Source organism: Rattus norvegicus, chromosome 13 (assembly GCF_036323735.1).
Source record: "Rattus norvegicus strain BN/NHsdMcwi chromosome 13, GRCr8, whole genome shotgun sequence".
Taxonomy (NCBI): Eukaryota; Metazoa; Chordata; class Mammalia; order Rodentia; family Muridae; genus Rattus; species Rattus norvegicus.
Genome location: NC_086031.1, coordinates 82410675 through 82430809, shown reverse-complemented (window position 1 = coordinate 82430809; position 20135 = coordinate 82410675). Strand labels below are relative to the sequence as shown.

At 46.1% G+C, this 20135-nt stretch overlaps 1 protein-coding gene across 2 annotated transcripts in view; it reads right to left on the bottom strand.

Moving 5' to 3' along the window:
• The window catches only part of Lmx1a (LIM homeobox transcription factor 1 alpha), a 143665-nt gene that overhangs the window by 80348 nt on the left and 43182 nt on the right, over positions 1-20135 (bottom strand). The gene's annotated exons all lie outside the window — the stretch shown is intronic.

Below are 20135 nucleotides of genomic sequence, written 5' to 3'. Positions count from 1 at the left end.
TATTAAATGGAGATAACAATATTTATGTCCATCCTGGGGGTCATGGGGATGAAAAATTGACCCGTGTTGGGGGATGTGAGGGGAGCCCTCTGAGTCTACTCACAGCCCTGTAATTCCACAACTTACACAGATGGGGCCAGAAAGGCATCTGAGGTTGAGCAAGTCTGGCAAAAGCCAGACATGCTGCTGTGACTGGCCGTGGGAGTCAGACCCATCGCCCCTTAGTAACAACCACTTAGCTCTGATTTCTCCCCAGGGATTTATGTGTGAGCGAACAGCAGGCAGCTGTCTCCTCTGAGGAGGCTGCCACTGGGAACTACAATACAACGTGAAGCAGCCAAGCCCGAGCTAGGAAACTCCTCTTGGGTCAATCCTGTGAGCAGCCAAGATGTGGTTAAAGACACCAATTCTGCTGGGATCCCGTGTCTCATAGGTTACAACTGAAGACTGTGTTTTTTCTCTATTACAACAGAAAATGCGTATTCCCCCGAGAATGGCCAAACATCTGTGTGAGGTACACCTGGGGGGGGGGGGTGAGGGGCTTGCTGTTCACTCAGGTAAGTAGTACCTCAGACCCAGCTCTCCCCATAAGCCTCTCCAGGTATTTAAAATTCACAGCGCCTTGCTACTATTCTGGCAAGTCCGCCTGCTATAGATTTTCTGAGTTGAGCTTGAGGTAAACAGTTCCAGGACTCTAATTAAAACAGAGGAAGTGATCTCCTGCACAAATTTCCTTTCCAATCAGTGCCATAAAAATCACTAGGTGATATCCAATTGGCAGAGGGAGTCACTCTGGCTGGCAGCTGCATAGTGCAGACAGAGCAAACAGTCCTCATCCCTCGGGCATTTATGGGGTATCTTATAAAACACCCACGGCAGGGACTTGAGGTTCTTTGACCTGTGGCTTCATCTAATTGCTTGTTGTCGCATTTATGAAATCATAGTTTTGTGTCCATATGGAATTGGGAGAGAGATGGTGCACTTGATCCATGCCACTGAACCATCTACTTAACGCTTTTACACTAATGGCTGGTGAGGAATAAAGAGAGGGAGTTACGAAGGACGATAGCTCATTTGATCAAACACCTGCCCTGGGACCTGAGTTCACTTCTTCCAGGAGCCACATTTTTAAAATGAAGGCCTGGGGATGCTCTTATAGCTCCAGCAATGGTCAGATCAAGACAGGTGGATCTTAGAGGCTCGATGACCAGCTGTTGAGTCCCAGGTCAGTGAGAGACCCTGTCTCAAAAGAAATGTGGTTGTCTCTGGAAGAATACCATCCAAAGTTGTCCTCTGACACACAGACACACACACACACACACACACACACACACAGAGAGAGAGAGAGAGAGAGAGAGAGAGAGAGAGAGAGAGAGAGAGGTCTTAATAGTTACATGGGCAAAGTGACCCTGATAAGTTAGTCCTCTCCTGAGAGGGGTCCTTTGAGGACTGATGTCAGACATCAGCACTTAGCATGGTTAGGGCCATCTGTCACCCAAACCTGACCCAAAGGCAGACGTTTGGGGATGTGGGACTCTGAAGAACTGTGGATGGGGTTCTCAGCTGTAATTTTACTGCCTCTTCTTTCATCACAAGTCTGAAAATATTTGGGTCATAACACGTTCCTGATTCCAGTTCCAAAGTCTCAAAAGTGACAGTGAAGCCATGTGGCACCCACTGAGTACACAGTCACAACAGCTGTCAAGGGTGAGGCTGAGCCTGTTTCTTGGGATTCCCTGGGTACAGTCAGAGGGCTGAGTCTAAGATGCTGTGATCACTTACATCTAACACTTACTCATCTAGAAAAGGAAGCTGTTCTACCCACACCCACAATGATCTCCGAGGGCCACAGGACAGCCAAGTTCACCAGTAGAGCTTGGCAAACTCTGGTTCTCCTATGCACACCCTCACTGATGGCTGTAACCCTCCTACCAATAGCAGTTCGCCCTGACTGACAAACTATAATTCAACAAAGCACCGACCCCAGCATTGGCCACCCCAATTTAATTACACTAGAGTACAGTGGGTGAAAAACCACTGTGTTACTGGGGAGAAAACCAAACTAGGAGACAAACTGAGCCTCTACTGCTGAGCTCACAAGGAACGCTTGGACTATATACATCCAGGCCTTTGTTTACACATCAGGTGAATGGGCATGAAGGCACCTGCTTCTGTGTCCCCTGACAAAGTCCACAGCTTAAAGCTACAGAAATCCGTTCTTGCATTCTGGAAGACAGATCAATTTTCTGAGGTCAAAATGAAGAGAACCCGCAGAGCCAGGCTGTTGTCGCTGCCAATGCCAACATTCCTTGGCTTGTGGCCATATCGCTCCAATCTCTGCCTCTGCTTTCACGTGTCTTCATGCTCCTTTCTTGGAAAGCCACTTGTGAGGACATAAGGGCCCACCCACATTTTCCAAGATCAGGTCTCATGTCCAGACCCATCATTCAAATCACATCTGCATAGATACTTTTCCCAAATAAGGGATCACAGGTAACAAGGGACATTTTCAGCCTCCCCTTTGTCAAACCCTAAGAAAATACCTTGTAACAAGATCTTACTGTGCTACCGAGAAACATTAAGAAAATACCCAGGTATGGTAATATACACCTGGCCACTTGGCAATATATATCTGATAGCAGAGGATTGTGAATTCAAGGACAGCCTGAGCTACATAGGAAGACCTTGCCAAAAAGATAGGAAAAAAGAATGGCAGCTCCACAGACTTTGCAAATACATTAGAGAATCAAGTGTGGTCCCTGGACCATCTACACTGCCCAGGAAAATGTCAGAAAAGGCATTCTGACCCACCCCATCTCACACCCCAGCCATATGTCTTAGCAAGCCTTCCAGACAAGTTTAATGCATACTAATGCTTGAGAACTTCTGGATTGACACCACAGGGCTCCTTTGTTTTAGTGTTCTGCCCCTAGTATATCTGCTAAGTCAGTGTCCAGCTTCTGCTTGAATACCATCCCATTATATACCCTCCTACCCCCTGTTTATCAAACAGAAAGCAAAGGCTTCATGTCACCAACATCAGACCTAAGAAATGATATAACTGGTTATCCTACAAACAGAGGGCATCACCAGCGCCCTCCTCAGCAATGGTACCCATCTGATAGCTGAGCATGAGCAACTGAGATGCTAATGATGAGGGCCTGCTTATGATCTGTGCTTTCTGGGATGAAAACAAGCATGGCCCGCAGACAATGGAGACAAGAACTAGACAGAATGAAGAAGCACACAGGAAGCACCTTTGAAGCCTTGAGGCATCGCTGCATGGTTTTTTCACTTTGATTTATCACTTGTACGCTATCTGGTGTCACGAACACCACTGCCTCAAACAGCAGCCTGTGCCCGGCACTGGTTTGGACGTGAAGAACATCATCCAAAGCTCCAGACTGCTTCGCTCCACCTGGTTCCTATCTGAATTAGGCCCTTCCCCTCTCTGCACCTCAGCTCCTTTGTGTAGAGAATGAAGAAAGTGAGCTGGAAAATCTAATCATTTAAGACCAAATGGATGCTCCTACTGTAGGTCAGGCGTTGATGATGGTCCAGGGGCTACACCAAAAGCTACTGCTCTGAGAAGTGTCACCAGAATTCAAAACGGTGGTGACGCCTAAGGCTCAATGATTGTGGCAAGTAGCATTTTGAAAACCATGATTTCTGTGCTCCTCACTACCACACCATGAGGTCTGTCTGTACCCCCATTTTATAGAGGAGAAACTGAGGCAAAAGGAATTCCCAAATAACCTTCTCCTGATCATGGGCTCTGAATCAGAGATTCTGCACCAACCCTGTTCTGTGCTGGGCAGGGATACACACAAAACAAGTATCGAAATTAGAATCAAGTATTGTGTATCCTACAAGATGCTAAAGTGTTTTGTTTTCTTTTAAATATATGTGGCTACCGGTTACACTGGTTCGGGGTTGGCTCTCCTAGTTCATAAGTCTCCCTCCCTTGGAGACACTTACTTTCATTATTAAAGTCCTGAGAACCACACAGACAAGAGCTAGAGGCTCTGGAAAGTGAACCAGGACTAGAAGCCGATGTTCTATGAGACAGTTGCAGAGGGGAAGGAAATAGGTGCGAGGCAGAGAAGGCAGTGCTGGGGGGGACGCCTGTGAGGGTAGCATCCTCTCACCTGCGTCACCTGGACAACAGGTGTGCTGAGGCTTCAGCCTCAACCTGCCCACCTGCCTGCCAGCTGTAAGACTGGAAAGGTGTGCATCAACAGTGCCCGGTTGTACCAATCGTCCCCTTTATTTCCTTCAGGTAGTTACCACTCATTTGCTCATTCTGTGAAGACGTGTGCAAAGCAACAGGGTCCAGACAGGAACAAGTCCCAGGAAACTGGGACACACAAACAAATACAACCCAAAGATGATTCTTTGCCCAAATTGAGTGTCTTGGGATTAACCTAATCAGCACACTCATTATTATCATCAAAGGCTCTTACTGGGCCAGAGAGGGCTATACACAACTACAACCCAGCACCTTCAATCTGGGGAGATTGAAGCAAGAGAGTAAAAAGTTCAAGGTCTCCAACTATTTGCATATAGTGATTTGATGGTCATTCTGGGAAACAAGATGCTGTGTCTCAAGAAACAAAACAAAAAAACAAACAATTAAAGCAAACAAACAAACAAAAAAGATGACTTGGGAGAGAGCTTGGTAGATAAAGGGCTTGCTGTAAAATCCTGGGGACTGGAAATCAGATCCCCAGAAGCCAAATAAATGCCAGGTGGGTGTAGTGGTCCACCTGTAACTCTACCATGAGGAAGGCTGAGACAGGGAAATTCCTACAATCCCTAACTAGACTAGTTATATCACTGAGCTCTGGGTTCAACTGAAAGACCCAACCTCAAGGAATGAGGTTGAAAATGATTAATGGGGGCTGGGGATTTAGCTCAGTGGTAGAGCACTTGCCTAGGAAGCACAAGGCCCTGGGTTCGGTCTCCAGCTCCGAAAAAAAGACCAAAAAAAATGATTAATGAAGGCTCCCAACATCAACATTTGGCTGCAGCCTGCACTCACATGTATGCATGCATGTGCACCTCCATGTACACACATTCATACTGTCATATACACACACTGAGAAGAAAACAGGTACTCAGCTTCTCTAGGTGGTTGCCGTAGCTCGACACAGACCCAATAACTGCTACTTTTAGCCTTATCAGAGAAGCCTCTCTTTGCAGTCTTGGTAGTGAATGGCCAGGATGCTGAGAATAGGTGATAGGGTAATGCTAAGCAAAGCAATTGTACCATCCGCTCTAAGGCTCAGAGAACGCTGCAGGAGAAGAGGTGCAAAGAATGTAAGAGCTGGAAGGCAGGAAAGTCTGCGAGGCGTCTCTACACACAACACAGCCAATGAACTCATGAACTCACAGCCACTGGGGTTTCGTGTACTAGCTGGCCCTGTCAGTAATAATTCATGGATTAGGGGAAAGGTCCGTGGGTCCTACACCCTACTGCTGAACTACTGGCTACCAAGAGACTCTGGTAAGGGAGTAGTCATTGTTGCTAGCGATGCCCAGGTGGAACCCACCAAGCTCCAATGCATAGCTCCAATGAGCTAGGGAGATGGCTCAGTCAGTAAAGTGTAAAGCTAAGAATGTAGATTCTGACCTCTGGCCCCCATGTAAAAGCTTGGCATGAGGGCTAGCATCTGTAACCCTATACTGAGAATAGGAGGGACAGGAGGATCCTTGGAGCTTGCTGGCCAGGCAATCTGTCAGTCGGTGAGTTCTAGTCTCAGGGACAGCCGCTGTCTCAAAAAATAAGGTAATCCAAGTAGATACCCAGTGCTGACCTCTGGTTGCCACATGCACACCCAAGTGCACACTCACTAACACTCATGCATAAACATACACAAGCATGCACTCTCACAGACTACACATATATGCATACACACATATAAAAATACAAACAGGAAACCGTACTGAGCTAAAATAATATAGAAAGTGACCTCAAAAGAAACAAAAGACAAAAGTGTCCAATTAACTAAGGAGTCTGATGTTGCCCATTTTCATTTGAGTCTCTGGTTTGATGGGTAATATTGATGGCACAGAAATAATTAACATCATAACTCCTCAGAAGAGCAGAGCTCTGGTGACCTTGCACCCTCCCAACACAATCGCAGTGGAGTCGGAATGTCAACAAGTAACATGCCAGTCATAGCATTCAGTATTCTGGGCAAACATGGACTTGCTCATTGGTTCTCAGTGGACGGATGGGGATTATTATTATTATGAGATCCCTATTCTGCAAATGAAGAAACTGAGGCGCAGTGTCCACAGTTTATGCAAAGTAGCACAGCCAGCAGGGAGAGACTACAGTGGAAGCATAACCGAGCAAGGGAAGTGACCTCAGGCACCAATGCGTGTTTCTAGCAGCAAACATGCTCTAAAGCAGAACCTCAGAGTCCTTTACAGCATCATCTTGAGTCTGACTGACACAGCAGCACTGACTCCACCATGCTGGGGTGGGAAGGGTTATAAGCAAATAGATATTACAGCCAGGAATAGCTTAAAGATGCATTTCCAAAGAGGAAATACTCAGTGTTGATCATGGTTTAACCAAGTTGGCCAGAGGAAAGAGAATCAGGTCATCTTTGCTACTGCTGGTAGTAATAAAAACACTCTGGGGCCCTGAGAAGGCTACCTGGAAATAGCATCAAACCCCCCCACAATATTTACAGGTAATTTAAACCCCCAAATTTATTTTCTATGAATTCAAACTAAGCAAATGTTTATCTATGTTGGCCCATCAACCATTAAGCCTTTATGTGTCTGATAGAAGTTATGGTCTGCCTCTTCCTGGAAGTCTGAGGCACATGAACATTTATTGCAGTTAGAAAGGATAGGGGATCTAAAGCTCATCCATGAGCTTCAGCTATGAATCCCTAAAGAATTAAAGAACATTGATGTCCAATCACCAGCCAAAGCAATATTTCAATTTTAATTAATATTATGAAGTCATTTAAATTGATGTTGCAAACCATGAAAGAATATTCAGCGACATGGGAAAGTGGTCGTGATTGATTGCTAAATATGGAAGAGAATTATAAAATATGAGACACAATATAATTCCCATAAAAATATATGGTCAGTACATAAAAGGAAAGAAAACATGAGAGGGTAGGTACCAGAACGGTCACACTAATTATTTCTGGATAGAAAGATGGCAGATTAATTTTTTATGTCTTTTCGCATGTTGCAAATTTGTTATGATAAATGAGTAGTCCTTTAATAGTCAGATATAAGTATTTTTAAAGAGAAATAACTTAATTACAGTGCCTTGTCAAGCTTAACATTTCATTTTTCTTCCAAGTTCCCAAGCCTTTCCAAGCAGAAGGCTATCTTCATCAAAACCACCAAACCAAAAGTACACACTCAGCACAGGCTGGTGGATTCACCAGGCTTACATGTAACGGTAGAGTCACTTACACAGCATGAGATAACACAAAGGAGCTTTTACCAGAGCTCAAAGGGACGCGACTGAGACAACTGAGAATTCCCCAAAAGTGTCAGATCTCTGCCAGGACCCAGGAGAAAGCCACCTCCCCAGTGGCAGCCATGAGAGTAAGGATCAACAGAAAATTCATGGAGCTGTTGGGAGCCAATGGAAGAGATGGATCTGGAATCTATGAGACAGGTCTGGAGCACCATGTTGAACAGTAGGGAAGAGGTTCATGTTTATTCTTCCTTTATTCTAAATACTTCACCCTGAAGAGGTTTGGTGGGGGCAATTGTCACCTCTAGAAAAATCAATAGAAAGTCAACTTTATCAGGACTGTAATGAATGGAACTTAGATAAATTCGTCATCCCCCTCTTCCTCCACTTACTGAATGTCCACCCTTACGCACTCTTCTCTTTGAAAGAGACATTGAAACAGTGACTACGAAATGTATGTGAGATGCTTCTCAAGATGCAAGGTTCAGCTAGAACAAAAGAAGAGGCCTAGCCCGGGTATCCACGGCAGGAAAAGAGTTAATCCAATGAGGGAATGTAGGACAGGCAGACGAGTGACACAGGGACTATCCTGGCCTGAGGAAGTCACAGAGACGAGACGGCAGGGGAGCTGACTGGGAGATCTCTCTCAGGGTATGCTTGAGTTTACCCATCCTAAAGAAGTACCAGCGTCATTGCCAAGGACTCCAGTGTGCTTGACAGAAGCTTGGAACTGACTAATGTTTCCTCTGGGCCACTTGCACAAAAACAAAAACAAAAACAAACAAAAAACAAAAAACAAAAACAAAAACAAAAACAAAAACAGCATGGTATTGGAACCTACCAGGTTCCACATGAGAGGAGAATGTGTGAAACTCTGTTTCTACCTCTGCTCACTCTGGCCTTCCCCACTTCGGCCTGTTTGTCTCCACCAGTGTTAGAAATCCCTATTACAAAGACTAAATTCAAGGCTTTCCAGCTGCTAGGGTAGTGTTGTAAAACTTAGGTGCTCTGGCCACGTTCCTAGAGATTCTGATGTGCTTTAGTCTGGGTAGAACCTGGGCATCAATAAGGCTTCCCAAAGAGGAAATATATCCTTCTTCTCAACAGGAAAATATGAAGCCACGAGCAGCTTTATTAGTCTAGACTCGCACTGAGGGGAAGAACTTAAGAATATCTGCATATGCCCACTTTGCACTTACAGAAAACACTAAATGTTCAACATCAAGATAGCAGTAGAAGTCTTACAGGTTCATAGACAGTCTGCCCTGGATGGCAACTGCAGAGATTAGAGTGGGCCAAATAGAGGGTGGGCAACTGCAAAACCAAAAATAAGTTCCCCAGAGGCTCCCTGGCCCATAAGACTTATTCTGATCTCCCAGGATATACCTTAAATGAGCTTTTCTGAAATTCGTTCCAATCAATTGCCAGGGATTCCCAAGCAGCCAGGAGGAAGCTTCACTCTACTCTGCTACTTCCAAACCATGCTGTCGAAATAAAATCTGAGTAGCTGAGGTTAGTCTGGCTTCATTGTCTGGGGGGAAAAAAAGGATACCCAAACCCAGCCCACTGCGCCAAGCAAGGCAATGCTCATCCGGCATCTGTCCTATTCCAAGATGGCTCTGGTCTCCTAAGCCAGGAAAGCAGATTCCTGGAACAGAGCAAATACAAAGTGCTCCCTGACGAGAGTAAAACTCAAGATGTTTCCTAAAAGGCTCTTCTTGGATCCTGGTACTCAATCCAACATCTTCCCAGCCTTTTGAGAATGGTATACCTGTATCACACCCTTCTGTGCCTCCAGACAGGAGTGCTTTCTTTTCTATAGCAAGACCGGTTAGAAGAGATGTGAGCCGAGCCTCTGCAGTAGGGACCTCTGTCACTTGAAGGTTGAACCAACTCTGAGGGTCCAAAGGCAAGTCTCAGCTGAGAGGTTTGTGGACGAGTCAGAGAAGAGGCACACCCTGAAACTAAGGGAGTTGCTATGGATGAAAGGGAGCCCGACCGTCCTCCACGAAGGACCATCTTATCCACAGAGCAGCAGGCCAGGATTCTGATACTCACCCACGAGAAAGGGATACAAGCATGCAGGATCGATAGAACCCAAGGACTGGTATTAACACTGGGTGTGCCATATTGGAATGTGGGTACTGGCCCATGGAAAATACTGCCAGAACATCTCAGATCCTTCTAGAAGAAATCAAGGCGGCACTTTCTGCTCTGAATTCACACAAGGTCTAGTTTACCCTGACCCCTAGGCCCACAGAAAGGGCTGCTTTGGGGAACAATCAAAATAATCAAGCATTATTTATTCAGTAAATTATCATAATAAAACCAGGAGACTAGTAATGATTAAAGGGGATACTGCAGAATCAAGGAAGGCCACTGCATCTGAAGTGCTTGGAGAACACTCTGATTCCAGCTATATGACCTTGGTCTGTGCATGAGAGGAGAAAACATATTGAACATTTATTAGCTAGTGGGCTCCTAACAGAGGTGATTACTGCAATGATGCCTGTGAGTATTTCGACTTTCTCCTCTTTTGTATGAAAAAGAAAAACTTGAATGCAAAGAGGTGAGATAATTTGTCCAAGAGTAGGAGGCTCAGACTCATGGAAACAAAGCCATAGTCTGTCTAGCTTACGTCAGACCCCAAGAGCCCCACCCCTCCTCCTGCTTCAGTATCTGCTGATGAGAGTGTGGTGGTGGACATATATACATCTGTATGAATTTAAGGTACGGCTTCCCTCTGGATCTGTAAGATCAAAACAAAACAGAGAATTAACAGGTTAATGGATCTGAAGTCTCATCAAGGAGCTTGGGGAAGCATGCACCAAACAGAGTACAAAGCCCACTGTGCACTGCTCTAGCTGCCAGTCCCAGTGATCTGGAGCTAGGCATGGGGTGGGGTGGGACGCCGTTTTCTGATTTGCAGCCAAGAAGCTGGACACCAGGCCATGCTCTCTATCACAGAAAGCCCTTTAATGCCACAGGTCGGAAGGTACTCTCTGCCTGGAAGATATCATTATTGAATAAAAGGGGAGGGAAGGCAGGAAAAAGGGCATTAAAGCCTAAACAAATAACATCAGCATGAAATCTTTAATGAATGGCTCATCCAGGGCTGCCTTCTAAAATCCAGAAGGTTTAGCGAAAGATGCCTTAAACCCAGTTTAGACTGCAAATCAGCCATGAAGAAAAGTCAACACCACGTTAATCCCCATTTAATAATTCAGTTTCAGGACGGTAAAACATTTCTTTCCTGGAGCGCTTACGCGTAGATAACATGGCAACCAAGAAACACTCAGAGAAAGGGTTATTTTACCAACTCTACTAGTTACGATGCGTAGGTGTGGCAATTGACTCTTCCTGACCTCTGACCTCATCTACCGAATCCTTTCCTTGTCCCTCTGACCTCCCCACTCCCTGCTCCCCGGGCAGGAGAATTCTAAGCTGACTCAGCATTACTGTAGGGTCGCTAGTTCACACATAGGTCAGCTTATTGAAGACTCTTCATCAGAGACGTGCCACAGCGTCAGGAGCCTCCTCCCTCACACCTTATGGAAAGAACCACACAGCACTGATAGGGTTTGTCCCGGGCCAGCACCCTTGCTATACAGTGCCTGGCATCCATACAGCCCCTGAGGTGACATCCTGAGCTCCCACTAAATCACTTGGACCCGAGAATTGCTAGATCCTGTCACCAACTAAAAGGTGCTCATAATCACCAGTCTGAGGTGTGGCCTGTCCTCTGAACTCTCCCCTTGACCCTCTGCAAAGGGCTTTCTCATCTTTAATGTTCACCGTGGACAGCTTCCAAGGGCATCCTCAAAGCCAACCCACACAACAATTGCAAACTCATCCTTCCTCTCCATCCAAGCCATGAGCTGACCCAGGTTAGGCGGTCTTTCCTTCTTTCTTCAAGGCCATGCTTGTCTCCTAAGTGCATAGAGAAGTGCAGTGTGAAAGTGGATCTTACCGGCTCTCCCCTGAGGTTTAGTACTTGATGGGTAAAGCACATAAGAAGACCTAAGGGTCGAGTTCATAACCAAGTGCAGACTCAGCTCCTCCCTGAGCCCCGCCCCGCCATGACAACTCCTGGGTGCCTCAGCAGTGTTTGCAACTGCACAGAAGAGAAATTAAAAGCAAATTTGCATCACCTTTGCTCAATGCTGGAACGCTCGGCTTTAATTTGCATTTTATTTGCAGAGCACTTGCATATAATATTGTAGAAATGCCCACAACTCTCTCCCCCTCTCCTCATCCCACCTGCTTCCTTTCAGCTATTATTCCCAGGATGGCCACCGACCCAGATATGTTACAGAGGAAGTTAGTAGCCAGCAGAGCTCAACTGGAGAGATTCTTGGTGGTCTTCGAGGACCAAAGAATCTGAGAGGTAGTCTGATGAGTGTGCTCAGTGTCCAACAAAAATGGAGGCCAGATGCCTGCTTTCCTTTCCTCACTGCCCGCTGTGCAAATACGTGTGGTCCTGACTCAAAACCACCAGTTCTCAGGACCGGTTTAACACACTTCCAAACCTGGTGAGAAGCCACGGGAGCAGCCGCATTGTGCCATCTGTGGAAACCCCTGGTGCAGCTTTTTAATATCCCTTCCTCTCTATGATACGAAGTTTCTCAGCTTTGGTTCCACTGGGCATCACTCCCACCTGCCAGCCCCCTACCTGGCGCATGAGTGGCTAAACAACAAAGTCTCCACCCAACATAGCATTGGTTCATCCCAAATCTAGCCCAAGTCGACACCCTTCCCCAACACACACACACACACACACACACACACACACACACACACACACACACACTGCCTTCTGTCAGCACAATACTGCAACACACTATGATTTCTCCAAAGCCTAGCAGGCATGGCTACCTTATGACAGTGTGACACAATATTGCCATCTACAGAGCTCATGCCTGAAGACAATGCAATTGAGTCTATTTCTTTTTTAATTAAGAAGCAAATCTCATAAAGGTTTAAGTGAGTTAAACCTCCATATTTTGCTGCATTCATAGTGATCCTGGGTCCTGTGCATCCGATGGGCTACAGATTGGTCTCCTCTGAAAAAACACATGCTTGCAGAAAACAAGGAGGGGCTGGAAGCTGCTGTTTGTCATCGCCTGTTCTAAGAAGTGCCCGCCTCCCTGTTTACACAGACACACAGCTTCCAACCTGAGAGAATATGGCCTTTAAAAAAAAGTGAGAACACCTCGCGAAATATGTTCCTGCAGTGTTAAAAATGGCAGCAGGGCTCGAACTGAAAGCAGAAAACCAAGTCATAACAGAGCAGGAGATGGATGGAGAAGGGACAGCCAGCAGATGAGCACATACATTACCTTCGCTTTTTCTGGTTTTCTTTGTTTTCAGTGACCACCGAGCTATTTCCTTCCCGGAAATCACTGACTGTCTCAGGATGAACTGCCTCTTTCTAAGATGACTTACTTCATCTCACGGATCACTGTAGAACCAGGATACTGCAAGGCACCCCTCTGCCTCACTCATTTCAGGGGAAAGCATGCACATTCAGTGACCTTCCTAGGGTCGTGCAGACAAACGCTTGATCAGTAAGGAAGACACCCATCCAGGTCTCCTGCTACTCCTTTTCTGTCCCCCGCATCCCGTGTACTGTGAAAGAAGAGAATGTTCTGAAGTGTTATCAGTGATGCTGACAGCCCCGCCCTTCAACCTTGTCCTCCATATCAATGGCCTGCCCTTAACAGCGAGGTTCCGTGCCCTTGTCCTCAGTTTCCTTTCCTGTCTTCCCTAGTGTCTGTGTCTAATCGCTTTCCACCTTCCCTGTGCTTCCTGATTCTTAGGGTCACGGCAGCGTCACTGAATAGTTACAGTCAGCGTTACACGGTCACTGTCTGGAGACAGATGTAGACTGATGTTGGGAGAATCGTTCCAGAATCCCATCCTAGTGAGAGGCAGGAAGAGACGGTTCTCTTTCTTCACGTGAGAAGTGGGTACGGTGCCTGTATATCATCCTGCTTGCTTTTCCCTTAGCCTCCAGGAAACTCTGAATTGGTTTTCTCTGCTCCACTAAAGTGACTCTGGTTAGCTGGACTGCGGGCAGTGCTTCTTGCTCCAAGTCACACCCCTCATCGCGCGGCTAGTGCCACTTTATCCTCCTTCCATCATTTTATCATATTTTTTCTTATGAATAGCTTCCAATCTTCTTTGAAATGCTATAGTATAAATAATCGTAATGAACCCCCATCAAGGCTTCGTAAGCCTTGAACAAAAGGACAGTGCACAATTTCCACACATCTTGATCCCAAACCAGGAATGTTGAGCTAGGGAGAATATCTTTTTTGTGCCAAAATTACAATACAAAACAGAGAACTCCAAGATGCTCCTGAAGGTGAACGTCGGACAGACTCCCAGTTCCTGCCCTTCCCTCGGCCTCCATGGTTCATGATGGCATCTGACTTACTCCTAACGTGCCTGGGCTGGGACTGTTCTGTGGCTGGCTGACCTTGTGCCCACTCTAGTGCTTTGGGTTGTTCATGGATCCTCGTCCAATTTTACAAAAGTGTAAGACAGATGAAAAGTGGGGAAAGCATTCCTCAGCTGGAAGACTGTCCAAGAAACCACAAACTGCTGGCCCTCCTGGGATCATGCTGGTCACGGACTTGGCTCCGGCAGCCCAATGACTTCTTCCTCTAGACATTGCCTGAGCCTGTAGGCAGCTATTCTTCACTCAGACCACGAGCCCTCTGGGTCCCCAGGAGGTAAAGCATGATGGGAAGTGGGCGGATACTAAAGAGAAACATAAGGGGTCAAAGTAACACCAGGAACGAAGCCACTTCACACATCCTCAACCCTTCATGGGATTATAAGACCCTCTCTGACCAAAAAAAAATATATCTTTTGAAATGACCTCGCTCCTAGCTATGGGACCTAGAATGAATTTCAAGGCAGTAGCAACAAAGCATAAAGCTTTCATAATCCTATACACGGGATGTTATGACTGATATATGAGTAAGCTTATCCCAGCTTGCAGGTTAGTCTCTTACACTGCAAAATACATGGTACCCTCCATCCAAAGTGCAGAGTCCACGCTTAGAGGGAGGAAAACATTGTAAGAGAGCACCACTTCATACACTAAGTGGATGTTGAGTTCTAGAGGAGATGAGAATAGAGTTGGAGAATCCATGGTCTCGGAACCACCCTGAAGAACCTCTTAATTTAACCTCTTCCTGCCTCAGTTTCCTCATCTATAAAATGGGAACAATAACATGTCCAACCTTATGAAATCAGGATGTTCTTGATAGGTGTTGGGCTCAGGGTAAGTATTATATAAGTCTTATCCTTTCTCTCCCCAAAATGTCTTAGCCTCTAGGATTATTCTTCATCTTCAGAAAGAACACAATAACCACAAAAAAAAATTCAATCACCTCTTAATTAATCTTAAGAAACATACAACTTCTGCTTGGGGACCATATCACTTAACATATACCCTCTAATCTTGATCAGCAGTGTTGGCCTAGAAATTAGTTTTGGGCCCATGCCTTACTTCGACCCTTTCAACTCAGACGATTAAGAATTAAATCAATGTGGCCCGTGCTCTAGCATGACTAGAGTACAATTCTTGCATGCTATGCCCCTGTTTCATCTCCTTCAAAAGCTCCTCAGGCCAAGATCCTTACATGAGAGCCAAGAACCTATACAGCCTGACTAGCCTGACCTCCGTTGCCTCGTCACCTGGCTCTAACTGCCATCCAGCAACGACAAACTGGTCCTTCCCTTTTGATGTCTTTACTCATATTGTCCCAGAAGCCTGGAAGTGTCTTCTCTCCATGTCTGTCAGTCCTGCTCTGGTACTACATCTTCTGAATGTCACTGGCGTTCTTCATACCCTTCCTGCCCCAATTGGCTTCATGTTGTATTGATCACCTATTTACTGCTTGATCACTTCACAGGCCACTTCCCATTACGCCCTTCCCCTTTGGCAATACTTGTCTCTTGAGACCTTCATAGTATGCATGTTCTGTGAAGAAGAAGTGTGTCTGGACTTCTAAAGTATTAGGAGGAAAAACACCTTGACCCAACCCAAGGCCAGTGCCACATTCATCTCACACGAGTGCACCCACCTCTCCCTCTCCCTCTCCCTCTCCCTCTCCCTCTCCCTCTCCCTCTCCTCTCCCTCTCCCTCTCCCTCTCCCTCTCCCTCTCCCTCTCCCTCTCCCTCTCCCTTTCCCTTTCCCCTCCCCCCACACACACATTGCAAAGAAATTACAGAGGTAGATTCTGAGGAAGACATACCAGTTGGGTAAGGATAACCACCAAGAACCATAGCAAAAGAAAACCAAAACCAGCATGGCCCTCATACCAGAAGTGCATGCACAAAGGAGAAAGTCCTGCCTCTCCCTGGCCAGCCCCTGCTGGAACCTGGATCCCACTAACCTCAACTAAATTCACTTCACACATCGATCATCCTTCAACCCTTAGAAACACTTTCACAAGCTCATTACATCTTCAGATTGGACTTAGTGGGGTCTGCAGGTATTTACCTTGATGTGATAATTTATTGTCTAAACACCCACTCCCCTCCTGCAGGTCCTTTTGATATAGACACCCCTCTTCCTCTGATACTGTGCTTCCCTGTACAACTTATTCAGACACCCGAATGTAAGGAAGCATGACTGCGTGGTTTAGTTTCTGTCATCCTCCATGCCAACATGTCTGAGAAGCTGCTGATCTAGCAAGCAGAGACTACACATGAATCCATTCAAGGCCTGGAGCCAAAGTGGAGTCCAGGTGACCCTGAAACAGGGTCACCACAGTCAGCCTAGAGATCCATGAGTGGAAAAACAAATGCTTACTCTCTCTAAGCTCTGAATTTTCCTTGCCAAAGCTCACCAATACACTGTTGCAAAAAGACGAACCAGTTGTCAGCGCCTTTTTTTCCCTCTTTTGCTTTATCTGTATCACATAGTGATGAATCCCTCCCAAACACAGTAGTGTAGCTGTGTCTCTGAATCTCCCCACGGGCCCATCTGTGGCTCTCACACCAACATGCATCCAAGGTACAGGGCCTGGTGGTGATCTGGCTGTTTTTGTCTGACTTCTGAGCAGCAGCAGCCTTGCCACTCCGGGTTGCATTGGAGATAGAAGAGCCACCAGCTTCCTCCTTCTCCTCTCTATGCCCAAGCAGCACACAGCATGAGGTGGCCAGCAGGAGAGGAGGCTCAGTAGAGAGCTGCTGGCAGCTATGCCCCGAGTCCTCTTGGGCAGAAGACAGATGCTGTGTCTGTGCATATGGATGGGAGTAATGAGAGAGCCCTGTGGCTTCATGCAAGCCAACAGGCAGCACCAGCAAAATGAGCCAAAATCTCCCTCTCGTTCCATAACTGACAGTGGAACAAATGGCACAGAATTCATTCCGCCGACCAGCACAAGATGTGTGATGGCCAAGGGCACCTCTCTAGGTGTGGGGGGAAAATGAGAGGAAAGACAACAGGAAGCGAGAGGCAAAGAGTGAAGACAGAATCCGACTTTCAGGTGAAAAACAATCTAGGTGACATCATTGACCTTCAGAAAAGTCCATCAAAATGTCACCAAATCAAGTTCCAAAAAAATAAAGGCTCAAGTCTTAGAAATCTCAGCTATCTAAAGGTGTTGAATGACACCCAACAAGAATTTGGAGAGCCAAGGTACCAATTTGAGAAACTAGGAGAGAATGATTAGTTTGAAGAAGCCCAAGGCTATGGAAGAATGTGAGTCATTAGCTTCTAATGAGCTTATTCAACAGTGACAATGAGGAAAGGCATCAGGACCCTGCCCTCAAGATCATGCTATAGGCAAAAGAAAGTCCGAGTGCTACAGGTGTATAGTCTTAAGATGTCAACTGATTTACCTATAACTTGCAGACATCAGTATCTTTGAAATAGAGCTGAGTTTTCAGCTAGGCAGCCACACTGACCTAGGTCAGATGGTCCAGGCATTTCACACACAGCTCCAGGGAATCTCCATTCATGCAAGCATGGCTCCCAGGTGGAAGGACAGAAATGTACTGTGAACTAGCACAAATTTCAGTCAAAAATCTGTGTTTGATTTGGCACTTGGAGTTTGGGTGTCAATGAAAACAGTCTCTGAAGAGCAACATGTTTTGAAAGCTAACCTCTAACTGTGAAGGCCACTGACCCCCACTCACAAATACTACCCTTTGTGGTTCTGCTTGGGCAGGTCAAACATCCAGAGAAGAGATTACGGAGTTTGCTCATCGAGGTAGGGTAGGAAAAAGAAAAGAAAGGAAACATACATGGAGAAGACAGTTTCTGTAAGAAACTATTAATCCAAGTCTGATACTGATAAATAGACCTTGTCATGTTCACAGTACTCACAGTATGGGAAGCTGGTCTTTGGCCCACATATCAATACTACTGCACTCCAAAGAATCTTGAGTCAATCCTTGGAAAGCCAGATACTGGAAGGAAAGCAAGATACCCTGGCGGGAGTTGAGCCCCCCGATGTACAAGCCATGCGGCCAAGTGTGCTTATTGCATTAGGTTTATTAGCCACAAGCAGAAGTGATCTGAGTTACCACAAACAAAATCATTCTGAATTCAGCAAAGCTCCGCATGTGTTCTTAAATACAGTGTTGACGTGTGAGTCTGCAAGCACGTTAGGAAGAGCTAAAGAAAGCAGGACCACTGAGATAATAAGAAGGATGCAACCCCTTTGATACAGTCACTTAAGCTGGATTCATCACCTACATGGTGACTCGGTTTCAGGCAACGCTGTATCATTGAGACCTTATAACTAGCCTATAAAAAAGGCATCCACACTTATTTTACAGATAAGATAGTTGAGGCTTGGAAATATTATGTGACTTAATTGAAATCATATGGATAGTAAGAGGCAATGTGAGGTTAGACTTGTGAGCTTTAGACATGGACAATGTCTAAAAGTTAATTTGAGGGCGGGGAGATGACTTTTGTTTTGAGGACAGGATTTGTGATATAGCCCAGGCTAGCCTCCAAGTCTGGAACACGGTGCCTTTTACTATGCCAACCTTTCCACTTAGAGACAGAATATGATCCTGGACAAACATTTTCATAGTTTCCATTTCAGAGGATGCTGGGGAGGGAACATATCATTTCTGAGAGGTGAGCAGTTAATCCTGAAAGCACCACCGGGGTCAACGATAAGACTCAGTGTCACTCTGGATCACTATTCCCTTCCTCTCCATTTTGTTGACATGAATATTATTATAGATGATTCTAAGAGACTCATGAGACGTCTCATATTCTGTTGTCCATCCCCTTGGAAAGGGGAGATGCTTATGGAAACCCTCCCTTTCTGCCTGGAGTCAACATTCCTTGGGTGATTGCAGGGGATCCCCCTCCCCACCCACCACCATTTGGAAGTGATTACCACTGAGATGTCCTGACAGAGTGAGTGATGCCGAGGGCTCGCTCCTGAATGCTGAGAGAAGAGCTCACAGCACACTCCCCACCCCCAGACCTTGGCACACACTGCTAGCGAGCTAGCCTGGAATCCCACTAGGATGCTGAGTTCCAAGGCTTGCTTTCCACTTTCTGATACATGGGATCAACTTTAATGACAAAAACCTGGCAGGGAAGGCACCTCTGCCCAGCAAGAACTCCCAGTGGCAGAACGGAGCATCCTCGGGTGGGGGCTTCAGGGCCAAATGTCAGCTCCTTTGTTACCTCCCACTGGAGATGCAGGATGTAAGAGTGCCCTGTGACCTTCCCCAGGTCTTCTGCCACACATCCAGCCACAGCAACTGCTCTGTGTGTGTGTGTGTGTATGTGTGTGTGTGTGTGTGTGTGTGTGTGTTGTCTCCCCTTGTCCTTACAGAAGCCCCCTACCCCTAGATGCATTCCACCAAACCACTTCTACAAGTTGAACTCATGTTTTATTCTTTGGATGCCTGGGGAAACCTCAACTACCCACATGGCTCTACACAGCTTCTACAGACAGAAATGCAAAAGCCACCAGGACCTGGCAGTTCTGAATGAGGGAAGAAAGACGCAATCGAAGAGAACCATTGGCTCCTATGTCTACAGTTAGGTAGGAACAGTTCAACAAGCCAAATTACAGTATTACATGCTCTGCAGGCATATACTTTATAAGGTACCAGGAAGAGGGCTTGCCCTATCCCACTCTCTATAAAAAATAAACAATAAACCCAGAAACTGAAAAGATAACTGTCCACCTGCCCTAAACAGGCAGCTCCTGAGCGCTGCTGCATTAAATGTTCACAGCAAACTCATGGCACAAGCATTCTTCCCGTTGGCAGATGACCCAGCACCCCATAAACATGACGCACTGCCAGCATTCTAGTGCAATAAACAGCAAATGCAGCTTGAATCCAAGTCTTATTACAAGATGCTGTTGCTGGCTTCTTCAGTTCAGAGAGTCTTGAGCTCCCTGAATGCTTGTCTGCTACAGTAGCCTTGAAATCAGAGCTGTGTGACACCTCATTAAAACCCACCCTCCTTCTCCCCAGCTTGCTTTCTATCGCTGTGCTAAAAACCATGACCAAAAGCAACACAGGGAGGAAAGGGTTGATTTGTCTTACACGTCCCGACCACTGTTCCATGCTTGAAATTGCTCAGAGAGAGATTTCTTTGCATCATTGTCTCATTTTTTTCACATATAAATCAGGCATGCTTACTCTGACAGATAAAAGATCATCTGG